General features: G+C 45.8%; 2 non-coding genes across 2 annotated transcripts; one reads left to right on the plus strand and one right to left on the minus strand.

Annotated features, from left to right (window-relative positions):
- Positions 1–401: 401 nt before the first annotated feature.
- LOC120663085 lies at positions 402–508 on the minus strand. Its single transcript, XR_005670310.1, has one exon. It is a non-coding gene; the product is annotated as a small nucleolar RNA R71 (small nucleolar RNA).
- An 8,031-nt stretch (positions 509–8,539) lies between these two features.
- Positions 8,540–8,643, plus strand: LOC120663224. Its single transcript, XR_005670442.1, has one exon. It is a non-coding gene; the product is annotated as a small nucleolar RNA R71 (small nucleolar RNA).
- The last annotated feature ends 233 nt before the right edge of the window (positions 8,644–8,876 follow it).

An 8,876-nucleotide genomic window follows, 5' to 3' on the forward strand; every position in this document is an offset into this window, starting at 1 on the left:
CCAGCTTTCCAAGCACCATCAACAATCACCGAACCCATGGCTGAGAAGACTCTCCGCGACTTCTCCGTCCCCTCAGCTGGCAATGTGGCAACTTGACCCAACATTGATGTTAGGGATGTGAAATTTGAGCTGAAGTCCAGCCTCATTAACATGGTGCAGGCTAGCCCATTCTGTGGCAAGCCGAATGAGGATGCCGCCCCCATCTCCAGAACTTTCTGGAGTTATGCAAGACTGTAACCATACGGGGCGTTACGACTGACGCCATCAGGCTCCGCCTGTTTCCTTTGTCCCTCCTGGGGAAGGCGAAACAGTGGTTTTATCAGAACAAGGAAGCCGTTAGCACGTGGGAAAAGTGTTCCACGGTGTTCCTCGCCAAATTCTTCCCGTTTGGCAAAACAAATGCCCTACGCGGAAGATTTTCAAGTTTCCAGCAGACAGGGATGGAATCCATCCCAGAAGCTTAGGAGAGACTCCAAGAATACATACTCGTCTGTCCTCATCATGGGATGGATGAGTTGTTCGTGCTTCAAAGCTTCTACAATGGGCTAACGACAACATCCAGAGCCCATCTCGATGCTGCTGCTGGAGGAGCCTATCTGGACCTAACAATCGCCAAGGCTACGGCCTTGATTGAAAAGATGGTATCCATCCAGGGCTGGAATGAGAGGTGTTCCCATCCTAGAACCAAGGGCGGAATGCATACCGTCAAAGAGACGGACATGCTCGCCGCCAAGCTGGACCTCCTACTGAAGAAACTTGATGAAGGGAACCGGAAAGAAATGCCTGTTCCCGTCCATACCATGAACTCGTACTTAACATGAGAGGTTTGTGGTGATGGTGGACATTCAGGGAATGACTGCCCCGAGACCCGTAAAGACGCAGCCTACATCAACAACAACAACACTGGGTACCGTCCACAAGGAGGCCAGGGGTGGGGCCAGGCACGCCCACCATTCCAAGGAGGAGGTAACAACTTTAACTCAAATTTCAATTCTAATTTTATTTCGAACCAACCCTCCTTGAGAGATCTAGTTTTTGGCCTAGCAAAAATAAATGAATCTTTAAACAAAAAGCTTGCTGCCAACGATAAAATTTTGGAAAGTATAAATGCCAAAGTTGAAACTCTTTCTTCTGCTCTTAAAAACCAATTAAGTTTCAACAAAATGATGGAAACACAACTGGCTCAAATTGTTGCTGCTGTTACTGTCTATAAGTCTAGGAAGATTCCAGGGCAACCCGAATCTCCCGTTGAAACTACAAATATGGTGTCTACCGGGTGGGGCAACCTTCCCCGGCAGACTTCTCGAACTAACCATGCAGGCATGTACAATCCCCCAAAGAATGACACTTGGGATGGCTTGGTAGCAGCAACTCAAGAAGATCCAGGGTCCCCATGATCAGCTGCTCAATCTTCGATCAATACTATGACCATGCAGTCTGCCACCTGGGGGCCAGCATCAATATTATGCCCATGGTAATATACAAGAAACTCTTATACCCCGCTCTCTCGCCAACATATATGTGTGTGCAGCTCATAGACTCTACAATCTGGTATCCCAAGGGGATGGCCAAGAAGGTCCTAGTCCGCGTGCGAGACTCCTTTGTCCTTGCAGACTTCATGGTCATGGATATAGAAGGCGACCTCAGAATCGAGCTCATCTTTGGGCGACCATTCCTGAGGGCCGCCAGAGGAAGGATCGACGTAGGAAGAGGAGAAATTCACTTCCGCATTGAAAGGAGAACATGTTCTTCAGATTCAAACAAAGGGAAGAGCAGTGCTTCCTGAACCAATAGGATGACAAAGGGCAGGCACTTTGGGATGCACCAGAACCCCCACCATCAAGACCTACGACCACACGATCATAGCAGGAGAAAGGTCCCGCTTGTCAGACTCGAAACGACGAGCCCTTGCCGAAGGTAAATCGGTACGTATCTCAAAATTTTCACCATTTTACTTTTCTCGATTTTTCGATTTTTCCCACTGCATATTTGAATTTTGAAAACACTCATGCATGCTAGAAACTTTTCTAGCACTTTTTTTGACTTTCACAAAAATCCAAAAATATTTCCGAGCATGAAAATCTTTTGAAAAATAATTTTGAACATCTTTCAAAGCAAAGTTTGGCCGGGCACCCAAAATTTCAAAACTTATAGCCGTTAGGGAACCCCAGGGCCCTAGGTGTCAGCCAGTGGGCCCACAGGGGGGCCTGCCGAACCCTAGGGTCGGCCGACCCCACCTGGCAACGGCTCTCTACCACCTTTTTCCAATTGCAAGTGATCATTGTGCTCAGCTCCTAGCCGTTCTGCCCGGGCATTCTCTCTTTAAATAGAGGGGTGAGTTTTGAGCTCTCACACTCAACTCTCATTCACTCACTCGCTCTCAAACTCTCTCAAACTTTGCTCTCAGGTTTTCATTGGATTTTTGCTCAAGACTTGATTTCAAGAGACCTCTCTCTCTCATTTCTTTGCTGCAAGAAAGAAGCAACTCACTGGTAAGAACATTCATTTTGGTTTCACTAACGTAACCTGTTTTCAAGTTGCACGTGTTTTTGTTCCATCATGAAAGGCTTAGGGCGGTGTTGGCATTTCTTAGCGCAATCACTAGGAATGGTTAGTCCCCGGCAACGGCGCCAGAAATGCTTGTTGGCATTTCTTAGCGCAATCACTAGGAATGGTTAGTCCCTGGCAGCAGCGCTAGAAATGCTTGTTGGCATTTCTTAGCGCAATCACTAGGAATGGTTAGTCCCCGGCAACGGCACCAGAAATGCTTGTTGGCATTTCTTAGCGCAATCACTTGGAATGGACGGCCCCAGGGTGGGCCCCCTGGTGCACCCTTCGCCCTGGTGCTTCCTCAATGATTACGTTCTTTAAAAATATGGTGCACGGCCAAAAGTTTGCTCTAAAAGATGTCCAAATTATTTTTCCCAAAGGATTAAAAACTCAGAAAATATTTTTTGTATTTTTTTGTGAAAATGAAAAAGTTGCTAGAAAAATTCCAGCATGCAGGAAACAAATTTGAAAATTTCGAACATGCAGTGGAGAAAAAAACAAATGAAGTAAAAGGAAAATTTTGAAAAAGCGAAGAAAGAAAATATGAGATAAATACCAATTTACCTTTGGCAAGGGCGAGTCATTTAGAGTCCGACGTGCAAGACTTTTCTCCGACGTTCTTACCATTGGTACGCCAGCCCTGGAGAATTGGACAAAGCTGAAATTTCGACCTTCCGCCACACCTTCTTTGTTTTCTTCTTTCTTTTAGGTGCAGAGGGTCGGTGTTCTGGCTGGGGTTGTGGTGCACCCCAGAGTGCTTGCCCTTCACTGTCCTGGTGTATCAGGAAGCGCTGCTCATCCCTATGTTTGAACCTGAAAAATATGTCCTCCTTTTCGACACGGAAGCGGATTTCTCCCCTCCCGACATCGATCCTTGCTCTGGCGGCTCTCAGGAATGGTCGCCAAAGAATGAGCTCCACTCCGAGGTTGCCCTCAATATCCATTACCACAAAATTGGCAAGGATGAAGGAATCTCTTACTCGCACCAGCATATTTTCGACTATCCCTTCGAGATATCGAATTGACGAGTCTGCAAGCTGCACGAGCATAGTTGATGGGGAAAGAGCAGGGTATTGAAGTTCTTTAAAAATTACCTTGGGCATTATGTTCATGCTTGCCCCCAGATCGCAAAGTACGTGCTCGTAGTATTTGTCGTAGATCGAGCAACTGATCATGGGGACCCCTGGATCCTTTTGTACTGCCGCCACAAGGCCATCCCAAGAGTCGTTCCTTGGGGAATTGTACCTACCTGCATGGTTTGTTCGTGGTGGCATCCGAGACGAGTTGCCCCATCCAGAGAGCACCATGTTGACACTTTCTACGGGAGGCTCGGGTTGCCACGGGATCTTCCCGTTCTCAGCAACAGGTAAAGCAGCAGCAATTTGTGCAAGTTGGGTTTCTATCATTTTATTGAAACTTGATTGATTTTTAAGCGTTGAAGACAAAGTTTCAAGCTTGACATTCAGATTTTCCAGGGTTTTATCATTGGCCAAGAGCTTTTTGTTTATATTTTCATTAATTTTAACTTGGCCAAGCACAAGTTCTCTCTAGGGGGGTTGGTTCGAATTGAAATTCGAATTTAAAGAAGAGTTATAATTATTACCTCCCTGAAATGGAGGACGTGGCTGGTTCCACCCCTAGACTCCTTGTGGTGGACGATACCCGTTGTTGTTGTTGTTGAGGTAGGCGCAATCTTCACGGGTCTCGGGGCAGTCGTTCCTCGAGTGTCCATCATTTCCACAAACTTCGCATGCGAAGTGCGAACCCATGGCGTAGACGGCAGCTTGGATCTGTCGTTGGCTCCTTTCCTCCATCTTCCTAATGAGGAGGTCTAGTGTGACGGCCCAGGTTTTTAAAATGTTAAGCAGGAAAATTTGAACCTATCATCATGCATAAGAAATTGAGTTGGCATGTCACTAATGTCACGATAAACCAAAGTCTAGTTGAAGTCAAAGTGAGAAAGTAAAAGTTTGTACATGAAATGACGAGTTCTTCAAATTACAGTTTCGAAAAGTTTAAATTATCTTTCAAATCGTAACGAACAGGTTATAAAAATGAATTTTAAACCATTGCTCAAATGGACTTTTACCTAAAACCAAATTTATGGGTTTTCAAAAGACGAATAACTTTCGTGTTCAAAACTTTTCGAGTGTCAATTGAAAAATTTGAGAAAAAAATCCAATCAAGAGCGTTGTTTTCTTTTCTCTCTCTGCTCTCTCTCTCTCTTTCCTCTCCCTCACCCTCCCCTGTTTCTGCCCATCGAGCGGAGGCCGCCGGCCACGCATCCGGCGATGCCTGACGGCAGAACGTGCCATGCCCAGGGCCAAAACCGCCCTCATGCCCACAGGTTCGCCCAACCCAGCCCACTGGCATCGACGGGTCTCGCCATGCGGCACCGTCCACGCGCACGCCGAGGATGGCCAAGCCATGCGCCATCGCCGCTCTTTGCACCAGCGTCTCCATGCATCGCTGTGTTGGTGCAGCTCGCCACCGCTCTTCTCAGCATCTGCGTACGCACCACGCGATCACCGCTCCTGCCGCCGCCCGCCACGGCGACGACGTGCCGAGCCGGCCTACTTGCACCTCACCCCTCTGCCCCACTCTCCTCCCATCGATTTCCTTCGCAAGCAAGCCTCCTACCTTCCCCTCTACTCCCCTCCCTGCTCCAGGCACCAGGCCGAGCTTCCCGCGGCGTCCAGAGCCGCCGTCGCCCACCATTAGCGCCGCCCCTCCATAGCCGTCGTGGAGCTCACCCCTCCGGTCTCCCTCCGCCCTGAAAGACCCCCCCAGCTAGCTCCCCCTCGCTGCCCTGAACCTCCTGCACCAAGCCCCGCCTTTCTTCTCCTGCCGGAATGCCACCGCCGCGGTCCAGACCGCCGCCGGCCGCCCCTCTCCGTGGCGAGGCCACCTCCGTCCGCGTCCGCGAGCCCCAAGACCCTCCAGAGGTAGCCCGTGAGCCCCTCTCTCTTTTCCCCTTCGGGTCCCCCCATCGCCGGCAACCCTGCTCGCCGAAAACGGCGCCGCCGGCCCTCCCCTGTTTCGGCCAGGGACTTACCCTGAGAAGGAGCCAAAACTCCAGGGGTCCAAGAGTAAAAACGCCATGAACTCAAAACAACAAACTTTGAAAATGCCTAGAAATTCATGGAAAAATAAGAAAAATGGAAATCTAAATGTTTTGGAATCCTTGCAACAAGATCTACAAGTTTCATTACATGCACATATTTATTTTCTGTCTATATTTTAATCTAGGAAAAAGATTAGATTACATAGGCTATAATTATTCTAGGAGTTCTACTCAGCATCTATGGGTGGTTTTTGGCTGGTAGCTACTTCATGCCATTCTTAGCTTTGTGTAAAATTGTGAGCACCAGTTAACACCTGTTACTAGATGAAACCCTAGTCTTGGCTAGATCTAGTAGAATAATTTACTTTTTATTTATGGATATTCTGATATAGACATGTGAATGAAACTTTTTCTGTGTACTTACAATACTAGATGAACACCATTGTCCAAGTTTCGTTATTTTTAGATTTGTGTAGCTAGCTCTGTGATTTAATCCTTAAAAATGGTGCTATATTGTGATAAATAGTTGTTGCATCTGGAAAAAAAAACTAAAACTTTTACCATTGCTTAGTCTTCAGAAGATAAGCTAGAATACAAACTTTGAGGGCCAAAAACACTTTGTAACTCTATGTACTAATTAGTCTTGTTATATGTGAGTTAAATTTGTCAATTTTATTACTCCGGTACTATGTCTATTAAAATTCTGGTAAAATTACAGTGTGTTTATAATCGTATGTAGACACTTCTATAAAAATGTGAGATTCAGAACTATTGCATTTTAATCTGTGTAATTTATCTTGATTCTAGCATGTGCTATTTTTGAGTATTTTTCATGTATCCATATTTTACTGTTTTTGCCTAAAATTTTTACTGCAAGTTGCTGATCTGATGTACTACCTTGTGTAAATTTTGTAGTTACAGAAACTGTTCCTAACTTTTTAAGTAAAATAGTTAAATAACCTCAAGTATGTTAATCCGAAATAAAAGCCGCCATCCCAATTCATTTTATGAAGTAAAGTAAATCTGAAAACTACTCTATAAATGACTGCCCAGTGAGTAGAAAATGAAATGGTTGTTTTCTTGACTTGAGTTTTATTGGACTACAACTTTATCGTGAAGGAAAAATAATAACACCTAAATCGCTAAACAACTCGGAGCTTTGCATTCATACATATGCATTGTTGCATTTCATTTAGGTACGATAGATGAATCACGTGAAGGATGTAACGTTGGAGCTAAGCTAGAAGACGGTGAATGGTGGACACATCTAGATGATGGATGGATGGATCCCGATGTGCATGACCAAAGGAAGATGCTCGCCGAGCAGTTGTTCTCTAACTAACACTGACCTAGTGTTATTCCCAGGCAAGCCTCGGAGAATGTCCTATATATTTTAAATTTATGCAACTTATTATTATTCCTATCTACTTGCACATTTAAGTGAGTTGCTTGGAACCTTAGCTGCATGATCCTAGGTTCCTATGTTTGAACACCAGTATGTGTAGGTCGCTAGTTGGCTAGGCTAATTTTTCGGTAGAAGTCGAGTGATTTACTGTCACTCACGAGAATTATAGGAGTTGAATGTTACTACATGCTGCAACTATAAGGCCTACGGGCGGGGTCAGGGCACTATATTTCTGGATTAGACCCTGTCTGTTTAGTGAAAAGTTGATAAGGTCGCAGTGTGTGGTTGTGGTGGTTAAGCGTTTGAACGTACTAACCACATGTCGAGAAATATGGTAATCGGTAAGCTTAAGTACTGGATTGCACCGAGGCCGGAACATACTCCCCACCTTCTTTGAACATTGTTCTCATGCGGCCACATGCTGGTGCAAGAAGGCTCACGACACGGCGTCGTACCGTGGCGTGGATTCTTGTAGTCGAGGGCGGTGGGCCTGTTCCGTGCAGCGGGAATTGAAGGGAAAAGTCATGTGGGCGAAGCGAGACGTCAATCCCCATGTGTGTGTGTTTGGTCTGCCTGGCCAGGTTAACAAATTCGATTCGAATCGTCCGCTTCTAACGGTTTGGGACTTCTTAACCCTTTTGCCACATAGAGTAAGAAGTGGAAGATGATGATGATGATGAATATGGTTGGTTGGATGATGAAAGATAATTGTTTCCCACCATGTATGCTATTGGATAGATGCTCACCTAGAATGGTTAATTGAACTAGAATTTGGAAGCTAAAACCTGAAATTAAGGATCTACTCTTTACTGCTTTCGGCAAAACAAACCCCTCAAGCCAAAAGCCTTGCATGTCTAGATTAAGGGCTAAGTATACCCTTAGTCGGGTAAGCCATGCTGAGTATTAGTATACTCAGCCTTGCTTGTGGATTTGTTTTTCAGGTGGTACATCGGAGGTTATGGTTGACGTCATGTACGGGCTTCATCATGACGTCTGGTTTCAACGCTAGACTATCATTCGTTTTTCGTCAAACTTGAACTCTGTTGTACTTTTATAAATTCAAACTCGGTTTGTAATAATAATAACAATCAGTTTTCATACTCTGTACTGTAAAATTTGTGGAATGTTGCATTCTCTGGACTGCTTTGTCGATCCTGTTTCAAGTGGTTTAATCGGGATTTTACCCGACAGCACTGCCGGATTACTCCATTTTAAGTGCGTGTTAACCCTAGTTACCGTTTCGGTGATGGTTAGCGCACTTAAGTCGGATTAATTTAGGTGGGACTGCCACATCTAGTTTTGCGGCAATCATATCCATCTCCTTGATGGTATGCATGCCTTTCGTGCGGGGCTGGAGTCGTTCATCGCTCCACCCCTGATTGGAGACCATCTTCTCGACCAATTCTTTTGCTTTGGCTATGGTCAGGTCGAGAAAGGCTCCTCCAGCAGCGGCATCAATATTTGCTCGAGATGTCGTTGTGAGCCTATTGTAGAAGCTTTGCAGGATGAGCCACACGTCCATGCCGTGATGAGGACAGGCCAAGATGTATTCCTACAGCCTCTCCCAAGCTTCTGGGATGGATTCCATCCCCGTCTGCTGGAAACTTGATATTTCCCCGCGCAGGGCATTTGTTTTGCCCAGTGGGAAGAATTTTGCGAGGAACGCCTTGGAGCATTTGGCCCAGATGTCGATGTCCTTTTCCTTATAAAACTTCTGTTTTGCCTTCCCTAGGAGGGAAAAGGGAAACAAACGAAGCTTGACAACGTCAGCAGCGACACCCCGTATAACATCGGTGTCGCAGAGCTTCAGAAAATTTTGCAAATGTGCATTTGTGTCCTCATTCACCTTACCATAGA

This window comes from Panicum virgatum, chromosome 2N, assembly GCF_016808335.1.
Source record: "Panicum virgatum strain AP13 chromosome 2N, P.virgatum_v5, whole genome shotgun sequence".
Classification (NCBI taxonomy): domain Eukaryota; kingdom Viridiplantae; phylum Streptophyta; class Magnoliopsida; order Poales; family Poaceae; genus Panicum; species Panicum virgatum.